Source organism: Osmia bicornis, chromosome 13, assembly GCF_907164935.1.
Source record: "Osmia bicornis bicornis chromosome 13, iOsmBic2.1, whole genome shotgun sequence".
NCBI lineage: Eukaryota > Metazoa > Arthropoda > Insecta > Hymenoptera > Megachilidae > Osmia > Osmia bicornis.
In genome coordinates, this window is record NC_060228.1 from 6,068,758 (window position 1) to 6,087,392 (window position 18,635).

General features: G+C 41.5%; 1 long non-coding RNA gene across 1 annotated transcript in view; it reads left to right on the forward strand.

Moving 5' to 3' along the window:
• The window catches only part of LOC114872609, a 43,700-nt gene extending 25,756 nt beyond the window's left edge, over positions 1-17,944 (forward strand). The window contains exons 3-4 of the long non-coding RNA XR_006830032.1: positions 17,382-17,443; positions 17,544-17,944. This is a non-coding gene — a long non-coding RNA (uncharacterized LOC114872609). The remainder of the gene's footprint in view (positions 1-17,381; positions 17,444-17,543) is intronic.
• Positions 17,945-18,635: the final 691 nt, after the last annotated feature.

Here is an 18,635-nt window from a genome sequence, read left to right on the forward strand (position 1 = left end):
TAAAGCAGCGGGATACAATGCGCTATCGTAGCTGGTGAATCCGCGCCTGGAGAACACGTATGTAGTCAGACTAGGCGACGGCATCGGTGTAGTTCGTTCTTTTTCTCGGTTAAAGCAAGAATCGACGTACTCGTTTGTACGTCCACATGTTGATACACCCTTTCCACCAGCCTAAACAATAACGCAAATCCGTACATGGTATATGCGTATCGTCCCATGCAGCATTCTCCCTCGAACATCCGAGAGACATTCGGTGCTCGATACTCGTATCCGTTGAATACCAATTCCATTTGTATTCCAACCGCGTTCTAGCGTCCTTCCATTCGAGAGCCAACTATCGGGCTGATAGTTTTCGAAGCATTCCCATGTATACGCGTACTTGTGTGCACGTGCATTCGCAATCTGTATTGCTGTTGGAAGTGTACTTTGAATTTTCTGACGATCGTGCACACGTTCGTGATTATGAAAATTGATGGAGGAAGGAACTTAGGGAAGATTGATGAGGAGGAAAAAGGATGCGGAAGAAATACTTATGGAAATTTAGGCTTTGGAATCTTTTCCTGCAGCTGAAGTATTTTTATTTTGTGTAATTGATGGCTTTGCAAACTTGAAAAATTTTTTCTTAGAGAAGGCATTGAATTGTGCAAGTCTGATCCAAGTCATAATCCACTCTACTTTAGATGTACAGCCTATTCTACTTCTCCTCACGTTTTACTGTGCCCCCCATTGTTTTCTGCTGATGATTTTTGTTTCAGTATTTTATTGCTAAGAGGTTGCAATAAAATGGAAGTTTTCAGAATCGTGCTTATAATGTATCTGCATTGTTTATTCTTTCTATAGTATATATTTCTACGGTTGGCTACTTTGAGAAATGTTTAATATTTCATTTTAATCTTGAAAGAATAATTCATTGATTTTGTATGAAGAAAGTAAGTTTTTGATAAATTGCCTGTATCTGAAAGAGACACGAACCTTTAAAACCACCCTTCCATTTAACACGTTGCACGTCATATCTCCAAAGAAATTGGTGACACCTACTTTCCTCCAAAGATAAATGATCCAAGAGGTGCATCGATTAAGAAAAAATTTCGAGGTGGCCTCGTTCCGCAGGAAGTTGAAATAAAGATTATTATAGAATTTTAAGTTCAGAGGAATTCTAAGTCATAAACTTTATTTTTTAAGACCACTATCTCTTAATTTACTAAATCAATAACCAAGGAGGATCAATTTCTCAGCAAACAGCCAGAACGCGACAGCCTAATCTGTTCACTCGTAAATAAATAAAAACGATCTCCCCAGGGGTGCCAACTAGAAATTGTACGTTTCACGAACTCGTAACTCAGTGCGACGAGTAAGATTTCTGTACGACACAGTAGACCAGTTTCTCCTCCCTAGAGATATTCGTAAGAATAATCGATAGAGGTGCGAAAATTGATAGCTAGCAGCGGTATCAGGGAAAGAATCTCTGGAATCTCGATCGTGGCCCATTGGCGAACTCATAAATTACCTTGGACGATCCTAGACACCGATCAGCGCGTGTACAAGATGCATGCTCGCATCGTCGAACCGTTTTGTTAAGCCTTTGGCGACTATTACAAAGCGCGTCCAACGCGAGCATTTATCGAGTTATACGTATCTATTTACTGGCTATATTATGCTCGACCAGATTCTATCATCCACCCTTGGGATAGGGTGACGCACCGCCTCGATAGAATCGAGGACGTCAATTTTATCGAGCATGAAGAACAACTGTGTTATCAGAGATACTGCATCTGAATCGTGCAGGTAATCCGTAGTGAAATTTTTTAAATTTTATAGATAAACTGTTAACCGACTGTCATCAGTCACTGACGCTTCGAATATTATTAAATTAATAATGTAGGGTAGAAATTTGAAAAGACAGATTTTGAATAGAAATTTATTTTCTATTTGTCACCTCTGCCTGATTAACTTCTCAAAAAATATCCTTTCTTCAACTTCCAAAAATGTCACGGTTAGAAATAATTTTTCATAAGAAAATATTAGTGCTAGTGTTGCTCTTCGAAGTTATTTATGAGGGTACAGCATCCCTCTGTAGTATTCAGTAACGGGCCACGTTTATTTCCACTCTGCGCATCTCATATTTCTTACTTTATTCAGATTTCATACTTTTTCTTCTCGTCCGACGATAAAAAGGAAATCATGAATATCTCGCGTCTCGTCTAAATTATTACTCAACCGGTGTTAAACGCACAAAGCGAAGTGTTGTTTTATTTTTTTTTCCTGGGATCGGGTTGTAAATCAGCGGCTAGCTGTAACGCTAAATACGCTCTAACTACGAGTATTTCCTCTCGATGATCCTTGCAGATGAAAAAAAGAAGACAACCGGTATACAATCTAGCTATAACTCGATATTATCTTTACAGATAATTTCCGATACAGCCTCTTCACGGGCACGATCGCGAGTCCAACGAGAGCGAAAGGACTTGGAACGTGCTTCGAGCTTTTATTATTCTTGTCACGGCCATTTTTCCCATCGTTCGCCACGCTGCGATACCACACGGACATTTATCACCCAGCTCCGCGATATTATAATCCTCTCATAAATTTCTGCGATCCGTTAAACGCTTGAGAAAAAAAAACGACACACAAACACGTGACCAACCCACGAGAATACCAGGCAGTTTCCTTTCACACACCTGCCTGCTTTTTCTCTCTTTTCCAATCGTTTCACAATTAACGCAATTAACCGTCCGGCGTGGTAGACACGAATTAACCTTATAGAGTTATCTGTCACGTGCCGGGACGAACACGGAACAGGTGCCAGCTACCATGTTCCTATAATTCCTGTTTTCTCGGTGGAAGGTGTACAGCAGAGAACACTAGGGGGGTCCACGATATTCCGTAGATCCTTATCCAAAGGGTTTTTCATGGCTAGTGGACGAGCCACGGCTGAGTATTAGTTACAATAGCACCGCGGTCTACCGTGCTATAAATTTTCATTATAATGCCGGCTTGACTCGCGACGATGACGACGATCCTTCATGGCTGTCAGAAGCAAGTCTTAGAGAACGAAATCGGCGTCCATTCGACGTCGATTTCTTGCACCATTCCACTATGCTATACGTCCGTTTCAATTTTTTTTTTTTTTTATAACGTCTCTTTCCGTTGTATCGTTTTCTAATATCGCGATTGTTACGTTTCTCATCGGGCTGAGTGCTCTCCTGCGACCTGGATATACGCGACGCCCGCGCCGCGAACGTAGTTTTAACTTTCTCGATTACCGGAGAACCATCGTTGAGGCGCGATGAAACGACTTGTTTCTTTGTTCGAGCATTACTTTTACGATTTAGCCGCGGAATTTATGGTTTGATTAAGAACTGCAGCCTGGGAAATTGATTTAGGATAATAATTTCATTTTAACTTGGTACTCTGTTTATTGATGAGGATGGTGTTAAGTGTCTAAGCTCTTCATTTGGGAGAGACCTGTACCTCCACCCTAAGGCTCTCTCCATGGTCCGCCCTCCGAGGGTTAATGAAAATCGCGTTAATTATGGATAAGGATAATGTTGCGATCTTGATCGCTAGTAAACCGATTTCCCGGTGAACAGATTTTCATTTTCTTGATCGATCCATTCAATATTCTCAATGGGAACAATATATTTTCAATGACCGGTGTCTGACTTGACATGATTTGACCGTATTGTGACTGCTAGTGCGAAGCTGCCTTGAAACAGCAACAAAAGATCAAAATGATTTCGATTCAAATGTCAACGCAATCATCCCGCCGTTTTCTCGTTGATTAGCGCACACTTGTGCGAGGATAGTTAATGAAACTATCGTTAGTTCAGCAGGAGGGTCGGTTTTCATCGCGGCAACTCTCCTCGCATCATCGCGCGTGGAAAGCACGCGAGGAATCTGTCTGTGCCTTCTTCTTCGAGGCCTCGGAGCAGTTCCGAGCCGATGACAAAGCTGGTTCGCACATAATTGCTTGCCATTGTGAAATCAATGCGAGAGAGCAACGCGTTGTGAACAACGGGCCGGCATCGGGATCTGCTTTTCGCCGGGGTGACTGCGGAAAAAACGTTTTCCGTATGCATCGTACGTCTCTACGAGAAACGTGATTAGTCGGTATTGTGCGCCGGACAAAGGAAAAGGCCTGTGTACACGCACGTGGCGTGGACAATCATTAGCGAGATCGTTAAATCATCGGACTTGCTTAGTCGCGAAGGTAGACACGCGACAGAATTGTACGCGCCACGTTTCCTCAGTTCCGTTTTAACTCTTTGTCATTATGGAATTTCTTTTGTTCGCGCATTCTTGAATTCTAAGAATATTGTTTATCTCAGCTCCTCTGAGATATACGACGATTTAAATTCCAGTTTAGAGTCTTCTTTATTTTTATTTGTAGCCTGTTGAAGGTTTAACTGTTTCCACAAAAGGTTAGATGATTAAGGAGATACAAGAATAGGGATCCAAGGATTGTCAGAGACGAATGGGATAGTCTTTCTGCTTTATATAAAGATCCTTCTGCATTACATCATCAGTAGAATTTAGAGGAAAGGTACCATCGGAGGATCTCTGAAGTGCAAACGAACGGCGAGTAAATATTCACTTACCATAAGTATTTACAATCGATGTTATGTTAATCAGACGTTTAAAACATGTTTTATTAACGTCGAAAGGTGTACGTTGAAGTGACTGACAGGTGTATCAATAGAGTTCAGTGAAAAATCATGTTTGTAAAAAAAGATTCCAAAATCTCTTTTAAAAAATTCTAATTAAAACGGTGTACGCTTTAATTAATTTTCTTTAACTGCTACGAAAACATTCCTTTTCCATTTATATCCATTATTTTTCGCTGTGGAATGCAATTTTAATTTTCTGCTTTCGGGATTCAATTCATTTAGCAATTTCGGCGAACAAATCGTGGCTATTATAAAATCGAAAAACCAATAAACGCTGCGATTCGTCGCGAATAACATCCCGTTTACCGTTTAATTTCCAACGGTGTGCAGCGAGCGCAGCCATCGGAACCGTGGCTCGTAATTTCATTCTAGCACGATCATTGACACCTGGTTACCTCGCGTCACGCTGGACACCTACCGCAGATAATGACACTCATCCGCGTGCGGTGTCACACACTTCGATTCGTCTCTGTGCACGCACAGAGTCCTGCTGTGATCGTTAGAACGGTACCGGGAAATTTTCTTTCTATGGACCTGATTTTTGTCGTGCGATACATGAACATCGACCGTCGACCTCGTAAATAATCTTACACTATCATCCGTGAGTATTATTTCCGATAAATTAAACGTTTTGATTACTTCTATAATAAATTAATAATTTTTTTAAAAATATGCCACACCACGTGTGTGTCTTTTTCCACTGCAGCTGGTAACAAAATAATATCCATCCGAAGACCATTTCTCGTACAATTTAACGCTTCTGCTTAATTATTCCCGTCGCATCAGAAACTGTAATCAATCTAGTGTCGTAAGACCAGCAGCGAATATCCTAGACGAATAAAAAACCGGGTAGAACCGTTACGGGAAAAGCACCGGTTGCCTGATCGATAATTTATTCGACACCGTGTACAGGTCGAATGCTCGTCGTAATTTATATTTTTAAGACCACAGTTCCCTCGGAGATGCTTGCAATTAACTACCAACATCAGTTTTTACTCTAGGTAAATTTAACCTTTTCCGTAATTTATAATGAGGGGAAGCCTATTAGCATCGTGTGTGTTTATATACACAGTGTGCAAGATCGGTTCGCGAATTCCATCGAGGGGACATCGATTAGATATAGCGGTAAATCTTGAACGGTCGATGTTGGTCGTCGAGCTATTATTGGGTAATAAAATTCGTGAAAGTCGTTAATCGTCGGGTAGAAGTCAATTAACCGAAGCGACCGTTTATTATGATAATAACTCCTCGGGTTCGAGGATAGGTTGATTGTATCGTTAGTAGTCGAACAGCATGGAACCACCCGTGGAATACACCGTGTCAAGTAGAGGAACACTGCTACCGAAGTATTTCTTGTCCGCGTGGCGTCCGCTTCTGGCATTCGGAGTTGTGGACGGAAAAACGAGACTTCCGAGCAGCCGTGCACTCGCGTGCACTCAATCAACGCCTACGGTTGTCTCGTGTCTTCCATGGGATCGATGACGAAAAGATAGCGAGCATTGTCGTTGGTATATCGCTTTTGGTAATCTTCGTTGCGGCTCGCTGACTACCACATACGTACATGCCATGTTTGATGCATGGCTTCGTTGCTCGGGGGTTGTTTTTCAACCCTGTACGATGAGAAAGTATACCGTGTTCAACTTGACATTTTTTTGTCCTCTTTCATACGCAGAAAACACGAATAGATAATTAATAATAATTTGTAAAATTTGTCTTTGATTTGATAAATTTATTTTCTTCTATTTTCTTCTTGAAAATTTAGATCTCCCGTTTTGCGAGTAGGAGACGTGAATCGTAAAAGTTAGCAGCACAACACTTAAGCGTAACGGTCAAATGGTCAGACGAGATGGAGCGTAGGTTGTCGGAAATTTATGTCCACCGTTACGTGTCACCGTTAGACGATTAGACTATTTCTCCCTGTTGATTTTCAAACTTAACAGTATCACTCAGAGCGAGGGAACGCTTCAGAGAGGCGACTTCCTTCTTCTACGTCACGTTCACCGTCGTTAAATCGTTATGAGATTGCCTGAGAGCGATCAGTCTTCCTGATGCAAACTTAACGGGTTGAACTTCTCAGCTGATCAACGAGAGACTAACGCTTATCACTTATCTAACATTTTCTGCTGCTTCATTGTGTTTAATTGATCTTCCTCTCAGGCCGTTAGACGAAAACACAGTCTGTTGCTGAAGAAAGTTAGCTGGATCCGGTAACTGATAAGAACGGTAGTAAATTTACGATCTTGTACAGTTTACTCTCTACACGTTTTGCATGTGTTTCTTCTCTTGATGTATCTCTCTTACTAATGAGTACTAGTTTAAAGTATACTGGTTCTTCGAAACAAGTTCTTACTACTGATCGTTCGAAAATACTTACATAGCTACATTCTTTATTTCTGACGTGGCTTTTGCGCCTTGCTGGAATTCAATTAATCAGGTACTTCTCATTCTAATTGCTGATACATTAATTCGATTACACGAAAGTGAAAAGTTAAAGCAATCTGACGTATAGTATTAGTAACTCTTATTAACCTTCGAACGGCGGACCATGGAGAGTGCCCAATTTTATAATATTATTTTAATTCTCTAAATTTTTCAATCTTCCAAAATGTTTCAACCATAATGTTCCGGGCAATTATAAACCTCGTTTAAGCATCGTTCACGATAACCATGTACCCAGGGAACAAGTTCCTCAATTACCCTTTTCACCTCAAAAAAAAAGGATCCAAGTCTCTCATCTTGTACCTACATCAGCGCCGATGTTCATCCATTTACCGAGAGATCACGGTTACAAGACCGTGTGACAGAACAACGATAACGAGTCTCGAAAAATATCAAAGACAGCCGCGGGAGTTAGTTTCGCCGTGACGGAAGTGGTAGTTATCGTTCTTGCGAGTAGGTCGATGGATTGCCGCGTTCCTTATCACGTGGCCGGAGCGTCGACAAATGAACAGTTAGCATCGTTCGAGATGCTGGATAAGAAGTCACGGTGCCCGGTCACTTCCGCCGTGGTTGTACGCTTGTATCCATCGTCGACGAGGATTTTGCTCGTCCAGGTGACGTTTAACGGCACATAAACGGCTGTTCCTGCTGCTCGCGAAGGCGCGAAACGTCGCGCCGTGCGATTTACCGAGCCGTGTTGCTCGCACGCTTCAAACCAGAGAACCAGAGATAGGCATCTCCGCGAGAATTCCGTTTGTAATCGTAAATTCTACCCCGACGAAAGAAGCGGATAAATGGTGAAGTATGATAATGCGAAGGTAACTATTTAAAACATGTTGATCGAAGGAAGGAAAAAAGAAAAAGAAAATTAGAATGAATACACGCATGGTAAAGTTATAAATAAGAGGATTTTGTAATCAACCTATGTTCGCATTAAATAGTTATTAGGCGAGGTTGAGGTGAATGACCAACCGCTAATGATCGCGGTAATGACGGCCAATTAGCATAAGGAAATAAGAGCGAAGCAGAAAAGACAACAGAACGCTCGAATAATAGACTAATTGGATAATAAAAGAGCGTGGTAATAAAGGTTCCCCAGAGCTATTCCGGTGTAATTAGAGAAATTCAAACGGTGATCAACTATCGAACGATTACCCCTTTCGATCCGACCATTGAAAGCGATAAACCGTTCGCCGAACCACCGGTCCCGTCTCGCTGACAACGTTTACGTTCAGGCTACAAACGGTGAAATTAACACACAATCAGTTCACGTACGCTTCGAACACGTTTACTGTCCAATTAAACACAAGATCGCCGAGAGGTAGTACCTCCTCGAAACGATTTTCCCATTTCGAAACAAGGCGAACCGATTGATACAGCTATCGAATGGATGTCGTGTAATTAGTAGCCGGCGGTGATGCCTGGTTAAGTATAAAAAAAAAAGCGTAATTTAATATATCGACCGAATAGAATCTCTGGTAGTCGCAACTGACGTTCTAATTGGTTATTAATCCTTTGCTTCGTCATGGATCGCTTCGCATTCCGATTGATTTACATCGCGCGCCCTTTAACGAGGCACGGAGTTTCTCTTACGAATGATCTGAATAGCGCGCATCGGAAACGGCCATTATCATGAGTGAATTGCGTGGACGATGATGGCCGTGAATGCTTGCAAGTATCTATTACTTGTACCTTCGATGTAACGTTAATCGCCAACGACCAAGATCGTCTGGATACTTTTATTTGCGTCACGTCCAAGGTTTCCCCTTTCGGAATTGCTTGATAAAGATACCTTTGAACGTCCCAAGAAGCTTCTTCCACTGCATCGTGGATCATCGTCTGATGAGTTTATGAATGAATTTAATGGGTGATGATGTTTATTGATTGCGAAGAAACGTGCGGTTCAATATGGCCGAGGTACTTCGCTCGGTAATCGTCGAGAGTCCTTGAAGTTATTTTGTGCCGAGGATCATGGAAATCATTTTTTCAAGGGTCTTCAAATAATCGAGGTATATTTGTTAAGTGTAACATCGAGGTACAGTGAAATTTCTCGAGGTTAGCATGAAAAGATTTTAAATTTCAAATTTTATCCTTTCCAAGTAAAAAGAAACGAGAAGTTACTTCTTTTCTCCGGATTCAAATAGAGCTCAGAACCTCGGCTTCTTCGTTAATTTACATTAGCCAGCCTCGAGCGGAGGTAATGAGCGCTACGTAAAGCAAATACTATTCTCTTTAAACAACGAGTGTGGCTTTACCGAAGAAAAAGGTGCGGCAGGAAATGTTCCACCTTCGGCCAAAGCCTCTGGTCTCATTTCAGACGAACGGGATAAAATGAGCTATTACAAAGCACGGTAAAAGTACATCTTTAAATCAAGACAATTTAGACTTCTTTATTTTATTTTTAAAGATGGGTTATAAAAATTGTAGATTTTCCTTGTGGAATTCATCTGATTCAGGAAGTGAAATTTCCACAGATAATGAATTAGATCTTTATAATTAAGGCGCTTTTAATTAATAGAAACTCTAGGTATTTTCATTATTCTCTTATCACCTTGTGGTATATCTCTTGAATCTAATTCACAGACTGTGGAATGTGAAAAATCACCCGTTAAATAATTCACAGTCACCCTTTAATCATCCCCTAAGTTCAGTCAATGTTTTAAAATCCATTCGGAATCAATTTTCACCTATTTAAATGAATCAAAAATTATGGAAATTTTGAGCCACTTGTTCAATGGCTCGCAAACCCTCAATGTATTCTAAGCTCGTGCCAGACTCGTGAGAATACTCTGCGGGACGTCCGATTGAGCAAAACATCGCATTTAATTTTCTAGGAAAGATTGCCGCTCGCCGTATATACGAGCGGACCTCACAGCCTAATATTTTATTGTCGTCCCGCAAACGTGTTCTTTCACGCGCGAACCGGCGCGCCGGTTTCGAGAACCGGAACGACGTTATCGCGTGGAATCGCTCGACGACACGCTCCTACGGCCTTCTTGCCGCTCTTCTTCCCATCGTCGTCCTCGAGAAGATTCTTTCTCGAATCTCCACCAAGACGAAGAGAGGTCCGAGGGGCAAGGACATCCTCAGTCCTTCCATCTTCTGGGTTACCTTCGCGGGTCCAGGGAGGAATTGTCGTCGAGACGGGTGGAGGAGGATAGAACGAATAGGTAATTGTTGAAGACTTGATACTCTTGGTTCACTTTAGGGTTCAGATATAGTAAATACCATGAAATTTTATTTATTATAGAAAAATTGCAAATAATACAAAGTCGAGCCAAAAATATTTTCAATCTTGCGAAAAGTGCATTTCGATCTGATCACACTCGAATGCAATTGTTAATAGGTAAAACCAATTACGTGGAGCTCCCTCCATTGCATCGATGATTTATCTCTTGACACTTGGACCGTAAATTCACCTATATTTCCGTCGTCTGAAATTTCGTGTAAAATAGAGCGTCAGCGATTCCATTTAACAAAACCCTCTTTTCTAATTTTGCATATTTATCACTAATATTGCATCCGCTTATATTTTTTTTTTTTTTTTCGTTGCTCGTTCAGTGCATCTCTAGAAACTTCCACAGAAACAGGAAGTCAATTTCGAGAGGAAAAACCGCGAAAGACACTTTCTGGTGGAAACAGAAAGTTTCGTGTTTCAACGAAACCGGCTGTAAACGCGGTTGGCCAGTTTGATTCTTTTCTAGCGGCGCGGTAGCGGCACTCGTAAATGAAAAGGCAAGCTTATTGTAACGCGGTACCTAATTTCGTTTAATTGTATATTATTACGAGGGGCTTGGTATCCAGGGAAATTTGCGGCGAGCGCGGCGGGACGGGCGTTCAGCCCTGCACGAGGGCGAGAGCAGTACGTAATGGCGAGCTCGTGCGTTCTCGCGATCGCGTAGTTTCCAGCAAACGGTCAGTATAATTGAAAAATAAATCGGCACGATTAATGGTACGATATTTATCGAGAGAATTATCATAAATCAGAGCCACCTAATAAATCGACCGTTACAATATAATATTTCCCCTGTTTTCGTTCCGCGGCTCGGGAACGTTCGCTGCCGAGCCAGCGGTTACCTTACGCCTCGTGATCGTTTTTCATTAATCCTCTGCTACGATCCTTATACACGGTGTACCGAGTGTCGTCATTTAATTTTTAGACCCTCCGTGATCTTTACAAAAAATTATCTCAGACGAAATTCAAAGTATACTCAAGTCTGTATGATTTTTGTAAATAAGAATTTATTTTATCTGTTCTTTTTGACGAGATATTTCACGTTTCGTATTTATATATCGAGAGACATGGATTCATATTCTCTATTTATGCAATTTAATATGAACCTTGATTCAGAGAATGCATTCCGTAATCAAAAATAATAAAAATGCAATTCGTGTGAACATATGTAACATTAGGACTTGTTTCGGGGATTATAAGCTGGTTTTGTTTCATGCAAGTTTGTGATCATTTATTTTCATAACAGGTGCTTATACATTGACCAGCTCGATACAAGGGTGTAAGCGTCTTATCGCCGATCTTGTCGTTTCGATACACGCAGGTGTTAATCCGATTAGCGGATCGGAAGCCTTCTTCAATTCCATGGCGAATTAATGGAACACTAAACTCGCTATAACTTGGAAACATGTTGCTACGAACTTTTTATTTCTTATTGTTTCTAAGTGATTCCCGTGTATTATCCCAACACTTAGGGTTCTATATATTATGTTACCTCTGGTGCATTAGTACACATATAGGGTGATTCATAAACACGTTACAATACAACAAACTTTTATTTTATTGCTTAACAAAATTTTTCAATCCGTCCAATATCTGTCTACATTCTGTTTGAAACTAATGAACGCCAGGTTGATTATAAAATAAGCACGTCGCCTCCTGGCAGTCTCTAGTCTCTCCTATTCCGTCGAGCCGGTACCGATCGGTCATAAAAAGCGTAATTACAAGCGCGATCGGTTCGGGGAAAGGTATCAGAGCCGCATCAGCGTGCAGGCCACCGTCCTAGGAATCAATTTAACATTTTTCCCCGTGACTTACGGAGATGGTTCGATCTGGCCGACAGCCGCGCCAGACGACTTGATAATCCAAGTGAGATAAGATCGACGGGACTGGCTGGATGGGACTGGCGGTGATTACGAACCGAGCGAATCGTACGCGAGCGGAGGTGAACGTTTCCCACGACCTGCGAATCCTAAGATCTAGTCGCTTTCTAAGCTCGCTGACCAACGCCGGTTCGAGCGGGCTCCAATTCGCTTTACAACATCGGAAACGCAGTCGCGTTTTGCAATTAACGTGGAATGCGCGGAGAAGGTGGAAAATAAGAGGGGTTAGAAACGATCGACGTCGTAAAACCAGCTGAGGAACAGACACTTCTTCGAATCTTCTATGCGTTGATGATTCCCAATTTGGATTCTCCACTTGTCCGTTAATCGCGTTCGCTATCGGCTCGTCCATTAGCATATGTTTCCACCTGCTGGTAATTAATTGCTGCTTGAAGGTACAGGAAGGTTCAAAAGCTTACTCTTTAATAATTAATAGATGGAAGATCAAAGAAATCGAAGAGAAGTCTTTGAGGAAAATTTTGATCCCAAAATAGGCGAATTGCAATTTTTATATGGAATACTTTAGCTTCTGATTCGTCCACGAAACCGGTTTACTTTGTCCCTTGGTGGTTGCTGCATTCGATAAATCAATCTCTCTACAACCAAGAACACTGCTTGGCAGGACCCACTTCGCGATACCTGTCGCCGGATGTTTCAATTTGTAATCGGAAATATCTACATTTATTATACGATTTCAGGTTATGCATTACATCCGGTCAGTGCAAGCCGCTAACGACTACGACCGATATTAATCATCGCTGATTTCATTCTCGACTACTGTCGAACCAGTTCTGTAACTTCGACGAAGGACGAACGGTAACGTGATTAATTTGTGCAAAAGTATTTCGTACAAAAGTATTAATAATTTAATATTAATAGAGTCGGTTGTAATTGAGAAAATATAATTCTGGATTATATTAATAATTTATATTTTCCTTGTGTCGCGCTATACGTTGATATTTCTACTGTGGAGGCGAACATGTTAATCGAGAATTTCGCTTGCAAAAATAAACATCCTCGAATAAAGATGCCGTGGCTCGAATGGAAGCTTAAAGAAGCATGTAATTTATCACGGTATTAATTTGGCCAAGTTTCACGGTCGGCCGTGTGATTTTATTGCTTACAGGACTGGGTCATTATGCGGCCAACTTGTTCGACGCCTTTTATCGTGAACACTTCACGTTCCAAAGTCTGTACAAGGTTATTTTCAGCTGATGTGAATAAAAATTGAGCCAGAATTTTTTATTGCAAACGTTTCGTTGAATTTGAACATAAAAAAAATGATCGAACAGATTATAGTCCAGGAATTTTAATCGTCGGATATCATTTTGTCTGACATCTTTTTTCTGGGAGAGATTGATATTTTAGATACCGCGTTCAAAATATGGCCCAGATTTATTTTCGACAGCCATATCTCTTTGGCTGTCGAATGGAAATCCTTGAATAGAGACGTTTTCGATAGCGGTTGCGTTTCTCCCGTTACCCCATAGATTACACGCAATCTCTATTCGAACACTTTCGCCGAGGCATTCATCGATAGGAACATATTTATGCGTCTTTTGTCGGCAAACTGCTAGAAGAAAACGCGCGCAAATCTCAGTCAACAACTTTATCTCTCACAGTCGAGAGATTACAGGAGTTCGGTAAACGCGAATGCCATTAGAAATATAGCCATTCCATTACTTTAGAAAAATTTTATTTCAATTTGAGATACATAATATTACATTACAGAAATTTAAAAATTAATAGTTTCATCTTCAATTTTATTCGATCAATAATTTTGAACTGCACTAGTACCCTTCGACTAAGAAAACGCATGGACCTGCCGCAATAAACTCTTCTTCCCCCAATTACCCTGTCGTAATTAACCTCGCAAGCATTCTTCCTGCTGGAAGAACTATTACTGCAGCAATCCTGCTGTCACCATAAGTAACCATCTGTCGAATATAAAAAAGAGGAACGCCATAATTCTGTCTCAGGATTTCAAGGTATAGTCGCCACTTAGAATCCTTCAGAAATGAATTCGGAACCCTCGAATTTCTACAGGAATTCATCATCTCTATTATTAGAAATTCTGTCAGTTTCTTAATTAAAAATACCGCACGGAATTCAAGGTGTTAAAACAAAACGCATTATCACCCACTGTCGCTTCTTCGGGATCTAAATTACGACCTCGGAGGTCGCTGGTCCTACGTTCTCCCGAACGGGGAATCGTGATCATAGTCCATGTACTCGATGCGCGGTTCTTGAAAAGCCCGAGCAACCGTGGAGATATCGCGAGTCAGAGCGGATTCTGCATCGAGGTCGGTGCATCCAGGCCGAAGGTTAACTCGCTTAACGTTCGAGCTACGATGGAATATAGATGCTGGGTACCGTTCGCCGCTTCATTTCCTTGAGTTATGGTCAATTACGGGTGCCTTATCTCGCCGGTCTGGGTCCATGACTACCGTCCCTCGGCTGCCGCGGACAGGGATAATCTACTGGCTTGTACCTTCTGAGAAAACATTCGACTCGACCGCGGTCCCTTTTCCACCAACCCACGTGTCGAACTTTCTCCCGGTTAGGTTTTATGGTTCGCAGGGAAAGGTTTTAGCACCGTCAGGCTTAACCCTTTGCACAATAATGGTAACCGGAAGTTCGTTTTAAATTCTCAGGAGACAGATTTTAGAATACTTTTTGTATCAAAATTTAATTGCTCCAGATGGTATTGAAATTTACATCTGATCTATAAGTTCATTTTTATAATTTTTCATCGTCGAATAACAATTTCAACGCGCTTCCGACATAGTGGATGATTTAAACGAGATCGCAACGCGATCCACGATAGCTTCAATTTCGTTCGAGGCATTCGAGCAATCGAGAGCCTCGTCCCGCGCTTTCGTGTCTGCCAGTCGTTGGAAGCAGCGCGTCCGTGTCGCTTCGACGTAACGAACGGCCAAGTTTTCCCTCGAGAAACTTTGTTTATTGGGAATTACATTACGGAAATGACGCGCGCGGCCGACAGATCCAACGTCGAAGCAGATTCTAGCTGATCGACGAACGAAAACGTTCGGCTTACCTCGATCTTGCTGAGTTGCGAGAAACTTTGTCGACAGAGGATTACACGTGGCATCGATTTTCGAACAGAGGAGCTTTCGTTGTTTCACTCACGAAATTAGATCTCTTTCGCAGAATTGCAAAGATAGGAAAAATGATTTTTCTCATCTGGAAATGAATGATCTCGTGGAACGCTTTCGGCTATGCTCGCAAAAACCATGAAATACTCGTCGACACGTAATCATCCTCTTCTGTACATTACAGGTTTCTCGTTGCCCCGGGTGGTTGTATACCTAATCCCAGAAGATCCACACGTGGGATCGTACTTTTTCAACGCTCTGAACAACCGTTGGGAATCGAGCGAAATAGTACAATATATTTATCTCTTTGCCAGTGCCCGCGGTAACGCTAGTTTTCGCAACTTGTTTGGATCGGCCACGATCGACCCGATCCCCGACGGGCAGGATTTACATACACTCGCTTTGCGAACGTTTGCGAGTCAACTTACGCGATCCGTCATGCTCCAATGTTCCATGCATCGCCGCGAGTTCTCGCTTTAAATCGCGCGTGGGTGAGTACCGTTAACTGGCTGATCGTGAAATTTAAAGTTTGAAACGTGCTTGTCAAATACTTGTTCAAATTAATTTATTCGGAAAATATGCAATTTCGATGGGTTCGTTGAAATAATTGAAAGAGAAGTTTGTCAGTTTCGTTTGGTGGAGTCCAGGAGATGAATGCACGAGAAAATGAATAATCGTTTTTCTATTCCGTCGATGCATCATGTTCGGAATGTGGAGTACACCGTGGACTGTCACGCACGAGTTATAGATGAATTCCGGTAGGGTGACGGTGCAAGAGGAAATCTCGTCGGACTTATTTTTCACGCGATCAATTTATACAGTTCAACGGCGTAACGCGACATTCGCGACAACGCGACAGGATACGCTCGTGGCTATGCGACGAACATCGCATTGTCCGCGTTCCACGCCACTTAATCTTCCTTCAACCTTCCAGATTTCTCTTGCTTCTCGTCCCTCTTTCCCTGTCCCCGCTCTGCTCGCTTCAATTTGTTGTTCGTCATAACGTTTAACTCCTTTAACCACTAGAAAATGGACAGTGCCTGTCAGGAAGTCGTTGTTATTCTTATTAAGTCTTCAGTTACGTCTTCGTGGTCTAAAATGTAGCTCCTTTATCTCGTAGATCGTATAAAATAAATGATTTTCAATATCTTCTACTTGTAAATAAAATTACAATCAGTGTTTAATTGTTTTGCGGAGTAGCCTTGGCATCTTCAGAGTCTTTCCTCCTTTTTTTCTTCTTGAATTTCCTGTTTGCGAGGAGTTATTAGGACGAACTTGCCAGGAGAGCAGAGGATCCGAGTAACTCGGAGCCTTCTTATGCAAAACGTCCCTCATTAAGCAAACTATTCAGGATGTTTTCTTCAGATCAGTGGATCGAGGCTCGTGGACACTTGCTGGGTTGATGGAATAAGTAAAAATAATATTAGCATTAATAAGATCAAAGCCGAAGAAGAGCGACGACTTACGTGTTAACTTGTTAAAGCTTCTCCGAAAAAGTTAAAATAAAAAGGAGACGAGAAGGTGGTTACGGGGCGAGCATGTAACGTTGTTAACTCGGTGAAATATAATGTGTATTAATTTTTGTATCGTGCTTTAACAGGGACAAAAAAAAGACTTGTTCCGCTCGCGCGATTCTGCGTGCGCGAATAAATTGAAGTCACGAGAGCTGCGAGAGATAAGATTTAAATTCATTACGGACGCTTTGTGCGAGTATAAATCACCTGTGAATCCTGGTGTCCAGGACAGTCAGATTTTTCAGTCGCTCGTTATTGCGCTCATCTCAATCTTGGATTATTCCCCCTTATGTTTGCGGTCGTTGTAATTGACAGGAATTACAATTTCAATGAGATTTCTCTGTACCTCGGGAATTATCATTCTAGTCGTAAATAGGCTTGACATTAAATTATTCAGGTTTCAAATTTACATCTTCTTTCGTGATTATTCATCATTTTATTTTTATTCAATTTCATTTGAGATCTGTAATTAGAGGATCTCTAATAATTATTAGAACATTTATTACAGTAATTTCTTATTTTTGTTTCAGGTTTGCACATGGAGACAAGTGGAACACTGTCCTGGAATTCTGAGACGAGGAACGTGTAGAAGGTGTTTATATTTTCTTACTTTAAAAAATTGTTTAACTAATAAATTAAAGGAATTTTGAAATAATTTCACAATTGTTACGAATTTACCCTTCTCTACACAGGTGACTATAGTGTTTCGAGGTCCACAGAGCAATAAAAACACGCTAACAAGCAATGGCGATTTAATTTTTCCATTTATGGCATTGCAAGGTTCGCCATAATCATAGCCCTCTGTAAAATTGTCGTAAGTAATAAAATCTAAGGACACCGTAGGAATATACAATTTTCAACATTCGCGACGTATCAGGTTTTCTCTGGTAGCGCAGTATGTTCCTCGGTAACATTCCCTAGTATCATAGACGGTGTTATGATTTTACGACACAATCGTCGTCGCTGGTAACAACGTTGTTCGTCAGAAAAATATCAAGGGCAGTAAAACGCGACGAGCCTTCCCGAGGAGGCGATCGTGTTTCGCGATGTCGTCTAGACTATTACGCTAATAAAGCTCTAATATTCAATTCTACCGCACGAGTAGCTTTACGAGCACGTTAATTCTCCTTTTACTACGTTCTCCTCCATTCTTTTCGTTCCTCTTCCGCCCATCGACCAACTTTCCACCGTGTTCGGTTTCCTCGAAACTCAGTAGTATAACCCAGTAAATTCAGACGCTTAACGCGATGAGTTTTCGAGAGACACGATGATGCTCGTTTCGAACGGGCAACATTCCGCTTGGAACACGAGACGACGATCTAAAATAAGCGTACAATAAAGAATCGGATAATCTGAATATACCCGTTGCGTCCTCGATGCAAACGAGATACGCGCTTGCTAAAAGGAGACGCGACCGAGCCGGATATCTGTATCTCAGTTGTGACATTCCGGCTTTGCGTGCTGGAACGTTGCTGCCAGCTCGCCGCTGAGAGTAACTCGTAAATCTTTCTTAATTTTCACCCCCGGTGAGCCGACTATTTCGCTAATTTCACTTCCAGTGGCCTGGTTACCCGACAACAATGACGAATGAACCGCGAACGGTACGCTTGAAAATCAGTCAACGTTTCGGAGCCGAGAGGAGGGTTTAAACGATTAAGCGACGAAATGTATCATTTTGCGAGTAATGGGTTCATGGAAAATTGGGCTGGGTATATTTTAAGAAAAGAAACAGTATATATAATTGAAAATAATTTTATTTAAATGCAGTAATAGTTGAAAATACA